The sequence below is a fragment of the Natator depressus genome, chromosome 2 (assembly GCF_965152275.1).
Source record: "Natator depressus isolate rNatDep1 chromosome 2, rNatDep2.hap1, whole genome shotgun sequence".
Lineage (NCBI taxonomy): Eukaryota > Metazoa > Chordata > Testudines > Cheloniidae > Natator > Natator depressus.
In genome coordinates, this window is record NC_134235.1 from 57,750,603 (window position 1) to 57,771,513 (window position 20,911).

At 42.9% G+C, this 20,911-nt stretch overlaps 1 pseudogene; it reads right to left on the bottom strand.

Moving 5' to 3' along the window:
- Positions 1–384: 384 nt before the first annotated feature.
- Positions 385–20,911, bottom strand: part of LOC141981847 (uncharacterized) — a 56,750-nt pseudogene continuing 36,223 nt past the window's right edge.

The following is a 20,911-nucleotide window of genomic DNA, read 5'->3' on the forward strand; positions in this document are numbered from 1 at the left end:
ACAATTATGTTCCCTCCAGATCCCAGTGGAGTAGTGGCTCAGTCACCAGTCACTGACTCACCCTTCACAACCTCAGTTTTGAATTGGCATAAACTGTATTGTACCCTTCTTGATCTTTGTTGTGTTTCTAAATACGGGACAGGGTCTGTTTAAGTGAAAGCAAAGGTCTCTGAAGAAGGTTCCCTGGCAGAAGATCTTATGGACAGATTAACTATCTTCGCTTACTGAAGCCTCATTAACGGCGTCTGCATAATTTTACCACATTAGTATTGACTGCTCGCAGCCTTTCAAAGACATATTTTCAGAGATTTCTGTGGGGCAGGGAGGCGGGGGGGGGAATCAGTTGTTATAAAACTGAAGGTCAAAGGTGAGTGTTGACAGTCATTAAGAGCCAGTCAGAACTTTAATCTGCAGGTATTTCATTGGTGGTGGTGTAATTTCAAAACCATTCAGCTTTATCACTGTTTGGCTTCCCTGAAAGAGTTAAAGCACAATTGGCAGCACAAAACAACCATTAACAGGGACAGACAAACATCCCCTGATGCTCTTCAAACTTTATATATGTAAAGTCTGAAAAGAGATCTGGGGGATAGTTGTTCCCCTTCACTTGCATTCAGTCAGGTCTCTTCCCTGGCTAGCAATTCAGCAGGATCCATAAGCACTGTATGTTGCCTATATACATATCAATTCCCAAAGGCCTTTAAAAAAAGCTCTTAACCTGCTATTGTAACAATTTTAATGCGCCATCCTGTAATCCCCCCCCCCTTTTGACTTGCTCTGTAGGGCTGTGAAATGAGCCAAACTTACTGCAGGATGTACTTTACCTGGGAAGCCAAAGCCTTCACTCCTATCATATCCTCCAGTTTCTTTTTTGCTACCACTGCGAGTGTGTGAAACCTAAATAGCAATGAAAATATATGACTAAATTAACTAATGGAGTTGGTTGGAAAATAGGAAAAAAATGTCAAAATATTTTCAATTTTTTCCCCATTTGAGAAAATTTTGAAATTTGAAAAAACTGAGTTGGCTCAATTAACTAAGTACAGAGGGTTAAACATGCATTTTAATAATATATATCACCTTAAGAACAGTGCTGTTCACAATCATTTATTTCATAAGGGGCTACCTTATTTCATCCTGCATATCATAGACTGCATGTTTTCCAAATAGCTGATGGAATTCTTGTAGGTTTCAAACTGATTTCATTCACTGTGTATCTAGTAGTCATATCTACTAGTCAATCTAGTAGTCATATTTTCCTTGGGGTCCCTGGATAGTTTAGCATGATTAAAAATTTCTTTTACCAAACGGATACTTTAAAACAGATTTCTCTTTCTGTATTTTCACAGCCCCTGGAAACAGATTACATTGGTCATAAATGAATGAAAGCAATTAGAAATTAGAAATGCCTTTTTTTTTCCAACAAAAAATTGAGAACAACACAGGAGATTTTTAAAGGGGATCTTGAGAAATACAGTTTTCTACAGAACAGAAATTGTGTATTGCTAACATGAGAAACAAACTGGTTTTCCTTTGGTAACCTGTTTTCTGTTTAAATAAAATTAGTGCATTTTTTGGACCACTGTTTTCAGGTCTGTAGCGTACATTTTGCAGCTGCAAGTGCTGATTAGAATGGACTGCTTATTCACTTGTCAAGGCATCCTGTCACCCTGGGGCTATTGTATTATTGTCAAAGTTTCTAGGGGGTAAATTGTTATTGCATAGAAATTAACAACTCCAAATATCAGTAAAATATCCATTATAATAAAAAAACCTGCCTCGTGTATGGCAAAGAATTGCCAGAGAAGTGATAGCAAAACTCTGGTAGAAGACTTGTCCACTTGAGTGGTGGGAGAGGGTGGTAAAATCTGGTTTATCAATAAATGTCCCTCAGAATTAACAAAGCTGATAGGAATGTAGCCAGAAGGAAGATTAATTTATCTATGAGCTAGTTTCCTCCCCACCTTCTCAGAGTTTATTATTGCCTGCACTAATAAGGCCTTGGGTCTTTTCCTGATAGATGCCTGGAATGAGAGGCAGTAGATTTAAAGATAATCATGACAATGACTGTGATAATGGCCTGCTCCTTAGCCTAAAGCTGATGATGGGGTTGTGTGAAAGCAGGTTGGCCCAGGCTCAGCACTTTCCTCCCTTCCTGCTGTGAGATTATCTCCACCCTCAGGAGTTTAACGTCTTGTGAGGGTCAAGCCTCCTTGACCTGCCCTATTCTGGCAAAATAATTGACATGTAAAGGTATTTTAAAAGATCGCTATTGGATTCAGTACAATGGACTCTTTAGAACACAATGGCCCTGACACTTCTAGACTGACTGAGTTGTGCTCAAGCCACATTTGTGGCTCCCCAGTCATCCAGTGGCAGGACCAGGTCTAGTCCCTTGTGCAGGATATATCAGTTTGAGGCCTGCTCTCTTTCATGTTAGCGTCTGTGGCCAGGCTCAGCTGGATGCAGGGGCACTCTGGTCATACATGCTAGTGTCTGGAGAAAGATGGTATGGGAGCCATCTTGGTGACCTTACATTGATGGTTTCTTCTGCCCAGGACGAGTCCACTCAAGGTTACTTAAATGGGAGGCAACAAAGAGACTAGAAATGTCACCATATTATGAATTAGAACAGTGGTTCTCAACCGATTTACCTGTGTGGGCCACATATGCAGCTCTCTGTATTATGTCGGCCGCATCCACACAATATATCTACTACCTCTATGGCCCTGAGGATGTCACATGGGCCGCAGCTGTGTGCTGATTGGGCTGTAAGTGGCCCGTGGGTTGAGGAACCACTGAATTAGAGTAATTGTAATTAGAGTAATTTGTACTAAACCAAGGTGGAATAAGTACTGTAAACAGCTCAGGGCTGAACGTTTTACAATCATTGCGCATAATTTCCTCTTTGATGGGAGGTGGGCCTTGATCCAAACTGATGGATAAAACACTTGAACTTTGTGGAGGTTTGGCATCTTAACCTGTGTCAGAAGCTGAGTATCACTGACCCCATTTCTGTATCTTTCTTATTTGGACTTCCCTGAGAGCAGGAAGAGGCTCATAGTCTGCGTCATAAAGTATTGCCAATGGAGAGAACTCAGTGCTCGCTCACCAGTGCATATCAATAATACATATTATTTCTCCAGGTCTGCCTAGTGATATTTATTTTCCACAGCTTCATATTCTAGAGCATCTAATTGTTGAATCTTTGCAGATGAATGCGAACGTAGAGCAGGAAAATAATCACTAATATTTTTTAACTCTGACTTGTCCCTAGTGTAAATTGATCAAGTTCCGTTGCTGAGGTTGAGGTCATAATGCTGTGGGCTGGCCCCAGAAGTTTCCTGGTTCTTTGCAAACCAGTGAGGGTCTAGAAAACTGGAGATTTCTTGCAAACAATAGATCAACTTCATCTGCATATTGGAATATGCATTACATTGTTTGCATTATTTCCCCCTTCTCTCTCCCCAAGATTCTCTTCCCCCATTCTCTCTGTCCCTACCATTTCTACCTCTCCCTTCCCCGCTTTCCCCTCCTCTTTAGCTTCTTTCCTCCACCAGTTCCCCCACTCTTGTTTCTGGCTCCCATCTCCCTTTCTCCAATGTCCCCCTCACCATAGAAACCTTGCCTTAGAGCCTGGTCCCCAGCCTGCCTGTGGCCAAGGAAGTATGTCTAGAGTGACTGTCTACATAGCACCATTCCATCCAACACAATAAGCTAGTCACAGCTCGATGGGCAGGTCGGGGGCTAATGTTCCAGGCAGGGTCTCTACTGTTAGGATCCTGCAGGTTCTCTGACCAGGGTCTATGGTTCAGAGTTGCAGAACAGACCTCCAGGCCTCTCACCATAGCTCTGTAACCTACAGTGCCTCCCCAGAGCTCCGTAGGAAGTAGGAGGAGCAGCTGTTCAGGAGAGGCCATGGTTGGGTTGTCTATGCCGGTTCTGCAGTGTAGTGGTTTCGACTCCCCTCGAGGGAAGTTCCTTTCAGGCATATGGACAGAGTGCTGTGCTCAGACAGACAGTGAGGACCCCACGTACGCAAGCCCTACATGTTATGCTGGGCCTGACTTTGGCTGTGTAATATAGGGCCACACCCTGCTCCTACAAAAGTCAATAACCCATTGATTTCATAGGAGCAAGATCAGGCCCAGAGACATTCCTTCTGAAACACATCCCAGTAAAACAATAAGATTGTGCCTTTTCCACCTGGGACATGTCCGTCCTGCTGGAGATGTTTCCTCATCCTTTTTAGTCAGTACTTTTTGATTTTTCAGAGACAGTTTTTGCACATACAATCCAATAGATTCGCTCCTGCTGGCTGTGTGTGTGTGTGTGTGTGTACACATGTGAAACACTCATGCAATTTTAATCTTCTTACACTAAAAGGGATTTTGCCAGGAAAGGGCGTCTTTGCATTGTAGTTGGGGCTGTAGTGTATGTTGTACCCTGGACATGCCCTCCCTCTCCAGCTCTATCCACTTCAACGGACGTGCTGGCTGCCAACTGGCTCCTCAGTGCAGCTGGAGTTGCACACACCTGGCTGAAACGCCCTTTGTAAAGACTTTCTGCCTCTCAGAACCTAAGGCCTCAATTCTGCCAACAAGAAAACCGGGAGTGAATCAAGTTGAAACCCTTTTTTTTTAAAAAAAAAAATCTTAAATAGTGAAAGAATTGGCACAACTTGGTGCATATTTAAACCCCCCTTCATGATTATAATTAGCACATATAAAGGAAAGTATATAATTGAAAAGTCTGTTTCTCAAAAGAAGGATTTCAGAGTAACAGCCGTGTTAGTCTGTATTCACAAAAAGGAAAGGAGTACTTGTGGCACCTTAGAGACTATGCTCAAATAAATTGGTTAGTCTCTAAGGTGCCACAAGTCCTCCTTTTCAAAAGAAAGATGTGGGTCCATTCTGCTTGATTTAAGTACCATCATAAGCTTGCTGTGCCTTATGCCAATTACATTGTTTAGTGTTTGCTCTTTTTTTACTAGCCAGTTCATAGAGAAAAAGGGGTAGTGTTTACGTTTAAACATTTATGACGTGTGACAGCTCTTGTTTCCTGAGGAACATGCGCTACCTGCTGCTCTCCCTACACTGCTTGCACTAACGTATGGAGCGGAAGCACATCCAACTTATGAACAGTGTCCCAAAGCCATTTTCAGCCGCCAGAAATGTTTACTGTCTATGTGTATGGTAGGCCATTAGGGAGAGAATGATCTGTATTAGAGAGCACGTCCCTTTGAGCGTTGTTATCCCCATGTCCAGCACCTACGGTGCTGTCACCACCCAGGGTCTGCTGCCTCGTGAATTTCAGATGTACAAGAGTAGGGACAATGGTAGGACACAGCTAAACCGGGAAGGGAAGGGTTCTTTTGGCACAGACTGCTCCCTGATGAACAAGACATCTTCCAATTAATCTTTAGCCTTGCTCTACCCTAGTGGATGGTTTAAAATGGTGACTGAGGAAAACCACTCTGGAGATGGACAGATGATATGTAAGATAATTTTGTTTAAAAATGGTATATGACCTGTTTGTCTCATTCTTTATAGGTTCATGCAGCCTGCCCATCACAATGGAACTTGGATGCCTTTAAAAAGACAATTCTTATGCAGAATGACACTATTCTACCCATTTGTGTGCATGTGGAAGTGGAGGTGAGGAGACTGAAAACAATATGCTCAATTAAAAATGGAGTGTCATTATTCATGATCTTTTTCCTGGCTTTTGTTGGATTTGTACAGAGCCTTCATGATATTTGCAATACTTTTTTTAAAATTTATAAACCCTAACGTGGAAGAATATAACAGAATTATATGCATATAATCACGTAGCCAAAGCGGACACATATGTAGACTCATCAAAATATATATTGAAGCTTTCCATTTAAATTGTGTAACATGTATTATCTGCCTGAGTAAATATGCATTTGGATATGTTTTGATAAGTGTACATGTTTGTGTATTTATACACCTGCATAAAAACCACACATAATTTTGTTACATGTTAATTTATGCAAATTTTAGCACAGATTAGAACACCTTTTTTACTGCCAATGTAAAACCCCATGAAAATAAAGGGATCCTAATAAAAACACCGTGACAGATCCTTATGAGAGGGATACCATTATACACTGTGATCAGTCAGCGGGGCGGGGGGGGGGGGCTGGTTGTGTGTGAATGTATTGCTTTTGAAAACGGCTGGGCTGCCAATCCTGGAGAGTAAAATTCCCTGTGTATTTTAGCCAAAGGCCAGACTGCTTTGTGACCAGTCCTGCCAGTCCTGATCACCTTTGATTGACCATTTCTGCTCCTATAATTATTCATGTGGGCAAGGTGAGAAGCTTTTGGCTCATACATATGTACGGCATTGTCTGGGGGAGTGCAGTCTTCTCTGCACTGCCCCAAGCAATGTATTTGCACTCTGATTTGGAAGTACTGTATTCAGGGAGGAGAGGCCATTCAGTCTCCATAATCATTCAGATTTTGGCTTCTCCATAACCAAGGATCCCGTTCGGATGGGTTTTGTGATGTGGACACCTGTCTCTACCTCTTATATTGTTGAAAAAGTCTGGGACAAATCCATTTCAAGTATTGTAGTTCTTGTACAAATATCAGATTATCTAATATATTTCCCAGAGGATTTCACAATACTGTTTACTTCCAATCCCTGACCACAAATATACATATTGAGAGGTAGATCCTGCAACTGGATCTGGGTGGGTGGACCCTTGGGCCTTCACAGAGCCCCATTGACTTCCCATGGCCTCACCATGAATTGCAGGATCAGGGCCATAGTGCCAACAAAACAATTTATCCTGCTTTCCATGATAAATTGCATTTGCTCCAGTGCTTCCAAATGCAGAAGCCGATCATTCTTTCCCTCCTCCTGCCATGTCATATATTTCTTTATGAACACATCCAACTTGGGTGATATTCTTTCTCCTTTAGCAGATCATTTGACTAATTATTTCTGCCTGGTAAAGGAAGTCCCAATAGAATGAAAGTGCAGCCTTTGAAAGGCGATGTAGGGAATCCAACTGGAGCCTTCTGTGGACCTTATTCACTTCAGTTTTGCCTCAGTTGTAAGGTTTTAAGACTATAGATGTCCTTGGCTACTTTTCATCAATAACTTGGTGCGAGTCTCCTACTGCACTTTCCTGCAATGTCTATAAGCAGGGAAAAAAAAGAAAAGAAAAAGATTTGCTCTTCCCCATACTGAAGGCAGCTTACTAGAAATTGATTTCTTGATTTTTTAATGCCTTTTAGCATAAATGCCCCCTTTACATTTCAGATTTCAAAAAGTAACAACATACATGATTGACATCTATAAGTATGTCTGTGTGCTGTACATATGCTGTTTTCAGTTATTCTATTGAACAAACCTCATTTTAAGAAGTGTGACCTTGAGATGTCATTGTTTTAGTAAACTCAGCCTGGTTAGGAAGCTTCCATTAATGTCCCAGAATTAATGCTACAGCCAATTCCCATCAGGAGATCAGAGTTGTACTATCCTCTGGACCCTGAAATCCATTTGTTAAAATATATGATGGATCATAACATGAAGTTGTCTAATTTCTTTTTTGGGGTGACATCATGTTAAACCAGATCTAGCTATCCTGATGTATTTATTTTCATATCTCTTCAGTGTTCCAGTTCTATGAATTTTTTTAGAAAGACATTTTTGTATACTTGAAGAAATGAACACAGGGAAAAATGAAGCAAAAAGCAAAGCAAAACGAAACAAAATAAAAAAATAGATGAAATATTGAAACTGCTATCCTGAAAGCAAGTAAGGAAATATCAGTTTGCCATGCAGGCTATTATTCCTTGCTGTTTACTGTATGTTGACATCTGCAGACAATCTTTCTTTTTCTCTCTCTTATATAAACAGCTGTCTTATTTATTCTTCAGTTTTCCTTCTGTCGGTGTATGTAAAAAGAAGATCTGAGTATGCACAAGCTACCCTGTAGCATGAATAGAATTCTAGGTATTGTCCTTTTTAAGACATAAATGCTTTTGGTAGTTAAATAATCAGTCTCAGTTAATGTCATTTTTTTAATGCTGGTGAATCATGCGGGTATCTTTCAGCATTTCCTGGTAGTCTCATGGAACATAAAGAAAGGCTTTCAATGAAAACTATTTAAGCAACATATAATTGAACCAAATATGGCTTAAAAGTTTCTGATAAAAGAACTAAAACATTTAAAATACCTATTGGCCAAGTTTGCTGCTCTGGTGGAACCTCACTGAAGACACTCCTGTTTATTATTATTAGTGGTAGTAAATATTTATATTATGACAGCACCCAAAAGCACCGGGATGCCCCATGGCGTTGAGCACTGTACAAACACAGACAGGAGACAATGCCTGTTCCGAAAGGGCTTACAATTTAAAGACACACACACCGACGAAAGAAAAGAGGTAGGGATACAGCTAAAAGCAAATGAGTCTAGTGAAGAATTGACCCAGCTTTGTTAGTTACATTAATTGTATGGGGGTTTTTGTTTGTTTGTTTGTTTAGTTTTTAAGAGGACGGCTCTGCCAATCCCAAATGTTAAAACATCATGAGTCAGGCTTACCAAAAATCATGGGATTGGCTTTAGAATCATGAGATTATATCTAAATAATAGCTTTCGTGTTCGTTTTATTTGCCTGCTGCTTTCTGAGGCTTTAGGGTGCCCTGGGAGGGTCACATTTTGAAGCTTTCTCCACAGCCACAAGGGCTAGAAACTTATTTTTTCTTTAAGAATGAAGGCTGAAATCATCACATCTCCACCTGACTCCAGGAGCTGGGGATTTAAAGAAAACAGCAGTGATCATGAGACTCATGACAGAATCACGAGAGCTGGCCACACTGAGAGTTAGAGGTAGGGGGAAGGAAGCGGGAAGAAGAAGAGAGGAAGCAGAGTAGGCACAGTTCTCCCCTGGTCACGAGGCTGGGTTTTGTAGGCATCATGGCAGAGGTGCAGAAGGTAGGGCTGGGGGTGCAATAGAAGGGGGAAGGCAGGAGGGATGGGGAGATAAGGAGTGGGAGAGAGGGAGAGAAAAGTGACAAGGGAGGCAGAGGAGAGATGCTGGAGAGAGCTGCTAAGTGGGAACAATTAAAGAGGAGCAATCGGAAAACTAATGCAGGTTAAGTCCAGGCTATCCAAAGTTCCTGGCGTAGGCCAGGTAACATTAAAATTGAAGTTTAGGAAGTGCATGAAGATCTCAGGGGCTGTGTCTGGAGCCAGCTCCTTATCTCGGAGGAGGGCCAGTGAGATGGAGGCAGCCCTGTGGACCTTTGGAAGCCCCTGCAGTTGGGAGTATGAGGCATGAGGGTCAGGGATTTGCCTTCCTGCAGCAGTCCTCACCACATGGTTGCAAAGAAAATTTTGAAAACGTGACACCAGTGTAACCCATGTAGGGATGCCTGCCTGAGTCTACAGACAGCCTAAGCCAACAGCTCTGGATGGGGTGACCTGCCCCATGCATTTCAATAGAGTGTTAACTCTGAGATCCACTTCACAGGGAGTCCCTGCCAACACAACCCCAACAGAGGCCTATGTGTGTGGCAGGGGAGAAGAATCCAGGAGGCCCAGCCCATCCATGTGGCTGCTGGGATAAGTACTGGTGTACCCCCTGCCTCCTTGCTTGGGGGAAAAAGATGACCCCTAATACTCTGAAGGGAAGGAGGCCCTGCAGCTACTCCAGGAAGCATAAGGGGACACCAGGCTGCTGCCTCTTCCTCTCTGGAAGGGCATAGGGTGCTCCCTGCCACTGACATTCTGGATGGGGAATAGGGGTATGATGTCTGGGCAGGATATAGGGATGGGGCCTTGTGTCATGACATCCTAGGGCCGGCTGCAGGTTGCCTTAATCTTTATAAACTGTACATAGTTTAGGTTAACTGTCCTCGCTCATGAAGTTTGATTTCTACAGCTGTTGAAGCCCACTGAAACTGCTTGTTCAGAGTGGACTGGATCTTCCAAAGATGTTAGGGTGCTATCAAGCCAGCCAGTACAAGGCAGTAGTAGATTGGAGGTTCTCTAACCCAGTCAGACACTGGGTTTTTATTGAACAAGAAAACAGCGGCAGTGTAAATATTGCTAGGATAGTGTGGATTAATAAAATATTATTCCCTCCAGAAATTTATACATATCCTTTAGCAAAGGCTATTGTATGGTTTTGGGATAGAACTAGAGAGAGAAGATTTTTTCCCCTCTTCAATGACAACCATTGCAAATAATCCAGATCTTAACCCAAATTATGAACCAGAGAGTTTTAAGGATAAAGAGAGCCATGGAATACATATAGTTGGCCAGCTATTCAGTAAAGAAACTTTTCTAACTTATTTAGAGATCAAACCCAACTTCAGTGTCGGGTGGGGCGAGGGATAGCTCAGTGGTTTGAGCATTGGCCTGCTAAACCCAGGGTTGTGAGTTCAATCCTTGAGGGGGCCATTTGGGATCTGGGGCAAAAATTGGGGGGATTGGTCCTGCTTTGAGCAGGGGGTTGAACTAGATGACCTCCATAGGTCTCTTCCAACCCTGATATCCTATGATTCAACAGGCCTGCTCTCCCCTGGTATCTCAACTTTCAAGTTAGACATTATGTTTCTCTATTTTCTAGAAAAACTGTTTGTTTTTTTTTCAGAAAGCTCACTTTAATAGAATTGATGGCCTCTAAATCAGTTAGGGGGAAAATATAACAATTGATATCAATTTTTGTGGACAACTTTCTTAACAAAAAAAATGTCCACATGCAATGTGTTGGGAAGAGGGCCTGGGTTGACAAATTGAAGAGTGGGATTTGATCTGGAAAAGAGGACCAGCAACCTCAGTCTATTGCCCAATAAAAGAAAATACCTTTAAGACACTGTTTCGATGTTACCTGACACCAGTCAGGTTAAATCCAGATAGATAGATTGAATGGGGAGAAATCGTGGTGAAAGTGGAGATTTTGTGCATATATGGTGGACATGTCCAGTCATTGGGAAGTACTGGGATGCAATCCGTAACCAAATACCAGCAATTTTTGGCTATTTATTACCAAATGATCCTTTGGTGATCTTCCTAGAGCTTCCTCGTGGAAAGGGTCTCACAAGAGGAAGCAAAGAAGTAATCTCTCATCTTCTGGTAGCCTCACACTGGAAAAAGAAAAATAGTCTAACCATAGGGGAATGGTTCAAAAAATATGGTGCTTGTGGTTATGGAAAAATTAACACACCAGTTATGTGCCTAGCCTAGCAAAACAGGACAGATACGGGATGTCTACACTGCAATTAGACATGTGGCTGGCCTGCACTAGCTGACTTGGGCTAGCAGGGCTAGCAGGGGCTGTTTAATTGCGGTGTCGATGTTCAGGTTCGGGCTGCAGCCTGAGCTCTCGGACCTTCCCATTTCACAGAGTTCTGGAGACCATTCACAACTGACAGCCCCTTAACACAAGCCCTGTGAGTCTGAATCAGCTGGCAGGGGCCAGCCACAGGTGCCTAATGGCAGCGTAAGCATACCCACAGATACTTATCTATTTGGTTACTTAGATACTTTGGTTCCATGGATACTTAGATATTTGGTTCAATACTCAGACAAAGAACATTCACCTGCAACCCCCACAGCATGCCCGTCCAATTTTTGTGAATATTAACATTTGCGAAACATGCTGGTCTATTAAATATGTGTAAACAGAGAGGGCATTTATATGGTAACACCCTGTTAAAGAGGAAGGTCTGATGACTATATTCCTGTATCATGTGTCTTTAAAGAAAAGCTTACTGTTGTAATAATTGTTTTACCAGGTATTTACCTGGTAAGGATTTGTAAACCTGTTAATACTCCCTAATTAAATGAATAATCTAAAAAAAACCCTGCTTATTGTTGGTTAGTAAATGAAGGGAGAGGTCACCTTTTTCATGCAAAGTTGATTGTCAATCCTGCAAGCTGCCAGATGCTCATTGTGGCAAACAAAATGCTCCTTGCCCTTTGGACGCTCATTCATACTGTCCAACATATTTGTCACCAATAGCTAGGCGGCAGGTGTGATGCTAATGGCCAGGAAATGATGTAGCTTTTGTATCTCTTGAAAGGATTCTCTTATCTCAGGCGCAACCAGCAGATCGAGGGAAGTGATTTTTATTAGTAGGAGCATTTCCAGCAGATCAAGGGAAGTGATTATTCCCTTCTATTCGGCACTGGTGAGGCCACACCTGGAGTATTGCATCCAGTTTTGGTCTCCCCACTACAGAAGGGATATGGACAAATTGGAGAAAGTCCAGCAGAGGGCAAAGAAAATGATTAGGGGGCTGGGGCACATGACTTACGAGGAGAGGCTGAGGGAACTGGGGTTATTTAGTCTGCAGAAGAGAAGAGCGAGGGGGGATTTGATAGTAGCCTTCAACTACCTGAAGGGGGTTCCAAAGAGGATGGAGCTAGGCTATTCTCAGCAGTGGCTGATGACAGAACAAGAAGCAATGGTCTCAAGTTGCAGTGCGGGAGGTCTAGGTTGGATATTAGAAAAAACTGTTTCACTAGGAGGGTGGTGAAGCACTGGAATGCATTACCTAGGGAGGTGGTGGAACCTCCATCCTTAGAGGTTTTAAGACCTGGCTTGACAAAGCCCTGGCTGGGATGATTTAGTTGGTGTTGGTCCTGCTTTGAGCAGGGGGGTTGGACTAGATGACCTCCTGAGGTCCCTTCCAACCCTGATATTCTATGATTCTAACCTAGGCCTTGCAGAATATTTGCAAAGTTTTGTTTTGACTGACATCTGCTTCTGTACATTTCACATTGTGAGTCTGGAAAAGTTTCCTAACCAGGGAGACCAGACTGCATGAAAAGCAAAGAGGCAAAGATTTTGTTTATTTTCAAACAAACAGCAAAAAGGTTATATTCCTGACCGCCCCAAATCCCTCTCACCAACCTTTGCCCTCATACAGTACCTACCTGTTTATCCCAAACCCTATCATCTAAACCTCCACATTATTCAAATCCCTTTCTTTGTCCCCTTCCCCAAAACAACAACAACAGCCTGAGTGCAACCCCTGCCCAGTTAGTTAGCCTCCTTGCCCAGCTGCTGACATGCAACCCTCTGCTCTCTCCTTGCCTCCTCTCCACAACTCCAAGGGAGAGTTGCTCTTCACCTGGTCGGTGTCATACCTCTGGCCCTGCTGATGCAGCACTGGGGTGCCCACACCCTCTTCAATGTGCCCTCCAGGCTGCTCCCCGGGTGGCCACAGGAGTCAGTGCTGGGCACATGCGCACTGAACTGAGCAGCTGCAGGAGAAGCCCGAGTTCTAGGGAGTCTGTGGCCTTCCTGTTATTGGGGGGGGACTGGGGTGAGAGGCTCCCCTCTTGATTAGCCAAACTCCCAATATAGCCAAATAAAATCTGCCCCCCATGCTAGTTGGATAAATGGGCATGTGCTGTACTGTTACTAGAAATAAAGAAATATCTAGGACTTTAACTCATTTTTTCTGTAGACTCCAAGCACTTTACCAAAGTGTGTTAGTATTATCATGCATCTCCAGGTTACAAAGGGGGAAACTGAGGCACAATGTGACTGTCTGTGACTTGTAACATTGTGAGTCATTGGCAGACCCAAGAATAGCCCCTTCGCCACCTCACTCCTAGTACCTTAGCCACCAGACTACACTGCCAAACTCCTCATTACTCATCCCTGCTACAGTGAGCCTTGCAAAAAAGGTTTCTAACCCATGAGATTCTGGAGCAGCTGTCCGATAGCAGTAATGAGGGCCATCAGCCTACCTTTCTTTAAAAAGGAGTTTGATACATATGTGAACAGGATACATTTATGAACCAGATTCCATGGTTGCCTGAAACAGCAGAAGGCTGGACTTGATAATCCAGGCGCTCCCTTCCAGTCCTATATGACATCTTTGTAAACTTCTGTGGCCTATGAGAGGTAGGTTAAAAACTACAGTATTCAGGAAAATGACATCTGTAGATAATATTTTCCATCTAGAAAGATCCCAAAGCACTTTACAAGCATTATAGATCACTTTAACCACTGCTGAAATGCAGCCACCACTGAGGCGATGCCCTGTAGCTGTTGAGCACCACACAGGCTCACTACATAATCATTTAGGACAGGAAGTGAATAAGAATAATATATCCACTGAACTGTTGAGGAATTGCAGGTGGATAGAATATAATTATTCAGGTTAGAATGTGACTAGAGCACTGAGGTTATTATCCTGCTTACTTACAGCTGAAGTCCCCTTTAATGACAAATGGCCAGTTTGTGTTTCATATACCATTTGTCACCATCAGCAGCTTTATGCCCCCTCCCAGTAGCATGCTGGGAATTCAAACACTGACTCAGAGGGACCAGGGTTTCTTTAGGATACCACTGTCAGCAGCACCTGTGTTTTGCCCCAAGTTCTCCTAGACATCTCTGCTTATAGTATAAGATTTGGGGGGGAGGGGGCAGAAGAGCGGAAAGACAACCCAGTTACCTTAGAAAACTGGAAAAAAAGATGTTCTTTGCAAACAATGCACATTTTTAGGAAGATGAGGTTGAAGCTATTGAGTCACAAATATTTGCTAGTGCATATCTTTAGAAAATGCAAAGCTAGTGGTTAATAAGGAGTTTTGAGACTGTCGATTGGTTTTTAAGTCTGGAGAAGGAAACCTGGCATGATGGGCCTGGGAGGAGATTTACAGCAAAACGCATGGAGACACAACAGAGAAGCTTTAGGGATAATGTTTTAATTCTAATGAAGTGCCTTGTTCTCCACAGGGGCGTGCACAGGAACTTAAATTTGACCGCTTTTGGAGGAGCATGTTCTGTGCCCCCCACCGTGGCTCTGGGGTTGGAGGAGCTGCTAGCTCCTGCTGCAGCCTGAGCCGGAGTAGCTTGCTTTCCCTGCCGTGGCCCTGGGGCAGAGGAGTTCTGTGCCCCTGCTGATGATTGTGGGGGAGGTGCCCCTGCTCCCCCCGCCCCCGGCCTTGTGCATGCCCCTGTTTGGAAAACATGACTGATTCTTTACCAGTGGCTTGACAGGATGGCTGTGATAAAACCCTGGAAAGATCTGTCTGGCTTGCAGGCCTTATTTTGTACAAACACACCCCAATGTTAGCTGTTTTATTGAGGCAGCAGCTCTAATGGAATGGTCCCTAAAACAGAAATATCACGACCCATCAGTGACACTGTACCGCGAAGCCAGCAAGCAGTGGTCACTGAGGGGACCAGGGGATAGGGTTGCACTAAAGAGATGGGCAATTGATCCCTGCCACAATCCCATTAAGAGCCTCTGTTGTTCATGACCTCCTAGCCATTGTATTATTAAGGGAATTGTGATTTGCCATCAAACGACTGAGAAAGCATAAAGGAGGAGGTAAGCTTGGGCCTTCTGATGATCTGGAAAGCCAGACATTAATGAAAATATCTTCCTAGGAAACGCCTAGTGCTTTAATAACAGAAGGCCCCATGAACTATTGATATGTCTACACTGCAGCTGCGAGTGATCCTCCCAGCACCAGTGGACAGCCACACTAGCGGGCCTCAAGCTAGCACGCTAAAAAATAGCACCTCAGGAGGTAGCTTGGGCTCTCAAGCCCACCTGAGGCTCTGGGGCTGAGCTAGCCTGAGTCTTTGGTGGAGCCACAGCGTCCACATGGCTACTTTTAATGCGCTGGCTTGGCTCAAACTCGCACGAGGCTCCCTCCCAGCTGCAGTGTAGGTGAACCCTTTGAGAACAGAACATAAGAACATAAGAATGGCCATACTGGGTCAGACCAAAGGTCCATCTAGCCCAGTACCCGGTCTTCCGACAGTGGCCAATGCCAGGTGCCCCAGAGGGCATGAACAGAACAGGTAATCATCAAGTGATCCATCCCCTATCGCCCATTCCCTGCTTCTGGCAAACAGAGGCTGGGGACACCATCCCTGCCCATCTTGTGGGTTCCAGGACTAGCTGCTCCAAGAAGCAGTCATTTAAGGTGTCAAGAAACTTTATCTCTGCATCCCTACATTAAAAATAATGTAATTGAGTTATAGTCTTTTGAATTCCCCTGTGGTCATTACCTTTGTATGTCTCTTACAGACAATGGTCATACAGAAAATGCTTGCTATAGATCATTATCCAGACTCATTAGCTCAGGAAGTTGGGTGTGTCTCTCTTGGTGCGTGAGAAATAAAGCATGGTGGATTACTGGCAACAAACCTCAAAGTCTCTTTTTATCTCCCAACCCAACTCCCAAAATCTGATCTGTGCATAATATACCACCAGTGATATCCACTTCCATTGGTGAGGTATGTTATGTACACTATGTCTCATGTACATCCTTCACCATCTCTGTCCATCAGCAGAGCCAGATGTCACACAGAGAAAGGGACAAGGAAGAGTCTTTCACAAATGGAGAAAACTCACTACCTCTTACTGTCTGAGGAAAGCTGGGCCAAATGGGATGAGACGATAAAAACAATTGCTATACTTTCTTTAACCACAAAATGTAGAGCTATTATAAAATATAACCTGTACTGCACCAACTCTGTTGTATTCCTCTGTCACCTTCTCTTTTAATACTTACATGAGAAAATAAAATGCATAGTTGGCAGTACAGATTATCTTTAATAAAAGCTAGTAACTGAAATGTGTGGAGCAGTGGCTATGATAGGACATTTAGAAAGGAAAGCTAGATCTTGAGAGGTGAGGTACCCTGTATCTAACAGATGCTCCAGGCTTGCTGAACACTTTGCTGCAACATTTCAGAGCTGCCAATGAAGAAAAGAGGAGGAGTGGGGCTGATTTGCATAAGGAAAAGACTGAGACAAAATCTAGGCCACCAGGATAAGTATAGTGACTGGATCCTGGGTAGCAGAGGCAAGGACCACAGATAGGACAATGATGGGCACTTCTGAAAATCCTATCTCTGATCCCACTGAAATCAGTAGTAAAACTCCTATTGACTTCAATGTGAGCAGAGCTATGCTGACAACCTACAACTCCTTCAGACAAATGGCAAGACTCCAATTGACTTTGGATCAGCCCTCCTCCCCCAATAATGTTGGTAATCACCACAGAAGAGAAGGAGGGGTTTAATCTGCCTCCCAATCTCCAACATTCCACTAGTAGGTTGCTCAGAACACCACACAAAGAAAACCACACTGGCCTCTTAGAGCCATGCTCCACCAACAAAGGCAAAACTGTGTAGGGAAAGTCAGCCTCAGCACACTCTTGGATGCTAGAAACAGCAGCAAAGATGACATGTTGGTGGCTCTGCATTGCAGGTTTTCTAATGGTGGTGATTAAGGGGTGACAGGTGTTGGGCTGGATTGGTTATTATATCATTAAATACTTGGGGTTTGCTCTTAGCTTTGCTGCTATGGAAAAGTGAGTAAAAGCAAGAAAGCAAACAATACTAGAGTCTCTGTGTCTTGAAATAAAATTGCTATCCTTAGTTTGCCCTTGCACGGTTCAGCATCAGTGCTTTATCGATTGGAATTAGGAAGTTAATAAGGTTTGGGCTAATTAATCAGATGGGTAGGGACTGGAACCGCACTGCAAGGCTTAATCAAGTCATCAAAGCTCTCAAGCCATGAAGAAGGTAATTAAAGGAAAAGGATGCCTGTTATGTAGCAGGCATCTAGAAAAGGACAAGAACAAGATAGAGAACCTCCATTTTCTTTTGTGCACTTTGCTGAGATAAATCAGACCAAATGACCGAGGTACAGTGCTCAGCTTCCTATCAGCAAACTAAATTGGATGAATTTATAAATCACCTCACTGAAGGAATTCAGTCCAGCTAGACTAATTGTCAATGAAACTATGTTTATTTGTAATAGATTTATGTTTGCATTAGTGGGGCCTTCAGCACAAACTGCTACCGCCTATGACTGTTACCCCAAGGTGGTTTGATTTAGCGCAGACAGATGTGACTTACAAACCTAATCGAGAGAGTTATTTGTTAAGACAATACATTGTTCAATATGTAGGCATAATTTTATGGTTGACTGTGGGTCTACTGCAAAAGATTAAATATAAAATTTTCTTTCCCCCTCCCCCCCTTACCTCACTGAAAGTGAACCTAAGTACCGCAAAAACTTTGGTGGTTTAATTAACAGACAAGTTTATAGCTGCTCCAGTTGTATTTTGTAACTCGTTGTGGTATTAACAATAATGCAGGCTGGTTGCTGGCAAACAGACCAGTAAGAAATAACCACTAATGGCTGTGACAGATATGGCAAAGCCCTGCCACATCCTTGGGAGACCTTACTGAGTTAAGTTTAAATATCTTTGGGGTCTATTGTAGCGAATGAATGGTTTATGTATTACTGTGGGCTGGGATTGTATGTAACCTCTTGGGGGGTGAGCTGTGACAGATGTGAGACCTGGGAGTTCAAAGGTCTATATTGAAAATGTGGCAGCCAAGAATGGATTTCCTGGGGAACATCTAGGGAGAGGTTAATGCAAATTCCCTATCTCTGGTTGTGCAAAACCCCAGACTTTTCAAGCTACAACCTGAAGAGAGGGTGGCTGTCTCCTGGTTACCTGTTCCCGGAGATGGGCAATCAAAGGCCCAAGCTATACAAAGGAATGGCTGAACTGCCTAGCCTGGATTTTGGTTCTGAATATGAGACAGTTATGAACTTGTAACCACAGGGAAAACCCAGCTGTGGGTTTTGAAGGGATGACATCTGCCAGAGCCTGAGACTGGAGTTGGGGGACCTCTGGTAAGTTTACTAGAATGCCTATAGGGTCTTTTTTTTTTTAGTATGTTCACTCTGTAATTATTTCACTGTAAGAATAAACTTTCTTGCTTAGGAAGAGTTCTGTGGTAACTTATCACTGTGGGCATTACATTGGCCATATTCTCCAGAGAGAAAGCAAAGCACAGAGGTGGCCATTTAGGCCATATCCAGTTATGGGTTATGGAAGAAAATGGGGCACCAATTGGGGAGTTACCATGGTCAATGCAGCCTATGAATTAATAGGTTTAGAAGAGTTCTGTAAACTCTGCCGCCCCAACCTAAATTCATGGTTAATAGACAAAGATCTCAGAGATGTAACTATAGCTGGGAAACTGGCAAACCGTAGTTGCCCTGAGTGTGACAGAAAATCTAATGGAGAGGGAACGAAATCAGAGGACAGGGATCAGGCCCAAGTGGAGCTCCATACCTGAGGGGAGGGAACCCACACCCGAGAAGCGCAGAGACAGGTGAGAAAAAGTGGTGTCTCATCTGTGGCCAACAGGGTCATTTTGCCTGGGATTTCCCACTCTGCTGACTGAGTTCCAGTGCAGTGCTGGAAAGGCGAACCCCAATCTCACAGAATTAATAGGGTGGCTGACTCTCCAGAGAGAGGGAGTCACACAGCCAATCTGCCGATGGCATACAATGTTCATGCTGAGCCATTCACACCCTAAACCACCACCCATGTCATACTGCACCCACCTGTGTGCAGATGCATTGGATCACCAGTGGGAGTGGAAGGTGGTCATCAGTGTGGAAACATGCATTGGATGGAGAGATACTGGGATTGCTAAAACTAGAGTTATGTTCTATGTCATGAAACCACATCAAGTGATCCCTGGGTGTGAAATCTGGGTTAAAGTTCTGGGTGTAAAGCCTTCTTTCTGATCCAGCAAACAGACAGGACCTTCTGTCCAAAGGGGGCCCCAACCCTTGTGGAAGGAGTAGAAAGACTTTGGCCTACTAAGGCCTCATAAGACTTTTGGGAGACTCCTGGTATGTTTAGTGTGTGTTTAAATCTGTTTATTGTTTTTATATGTTTTCTTTGTAATGCCTGTGCCTTAAGAATAAATGTACTTGCTGAGAAAGAGCTGTGTGGAAACTTATAACTGATGGCAATACCCTGCTCATAGTCATGGGAGAGAAAACACAGCAGAGGTGCTGGCCTTTAGGCAGACTGGCTTGCTGGGGATATCACAAGGTAAGGCAGGAGGCTGTACAGCCTTAACCCGTCCCCTCTCCCCTGCAGTCAGAAGGGAGTGGGACAAGTGTACCTATCCAGAGACAGGTGACAGCTGGAGTCCTGAATGGGTTCTCCTGGACCATGGAGGAGGAACACAGGTGCACTTACCCTGAAATTGTGACAATGGCATAAAGTAAAGTTTAATATGTTTCTTTCAAATATATAATCACTGATGGGTTTAATATTTAAAGATAAGCAATGTTGCTATGCAAACTTTAACAGCAAGCTTAAGAAATTTAGCTACATTTTATTGAAAAACCACAGTATAGTGACTTACTTACAGTCAATGTCAATTATATGATATTATATGTATCAATATCAACAAAAGATTGAATATAAAACATTATTTGCTTCTATGATTTATTTCATATTCTGCATCATTCTACTGCCAAGGCCAATATTAATTTGAAGTTTTGGTTAGAGATGAACCTTTTCTGTCTTCAAACAAACTACAAAAGGGCAGTTTCTGCAGAAAACAGATAATTTAGAGGTGTATTTAAAAAACAGGCCCTGATTTTTATTTTTATTTTAAATGATACAGAAGACACATTTCCACACAGGCAAGGGATTTCAATTTTCATGAGTTGTTGATATTTTTGCCCTATCATCTGCTAAATTGTTTACAAAAAAGATTTTTAATGTTATGCATGGCTGCAGAAGGTAGCAAAAACCTTACAGTAAAACCTTAATTATACAAATGAAAAGAGGAAGATGAAATTAATTTGGATAAACTGTGGTTCAAATAAAGTGGAGTATTTTTAATGTGTATTTTGGTTGGACTAATGAATGTTTTCCTATTGTATACAAAGTATAAACATACCTAGGGATAGTCTTACCTGCCTTGCAAGATTCAGAGTATTTATACTAATTGTTTTTCCATTTCTTGTAAACTTTTAAGAGGCAGGAAATGGGACTGGAATTACTGCAAAATAAGAGATTAATTCCATTTTTTTGTACAGGCAGTCTTTCATAA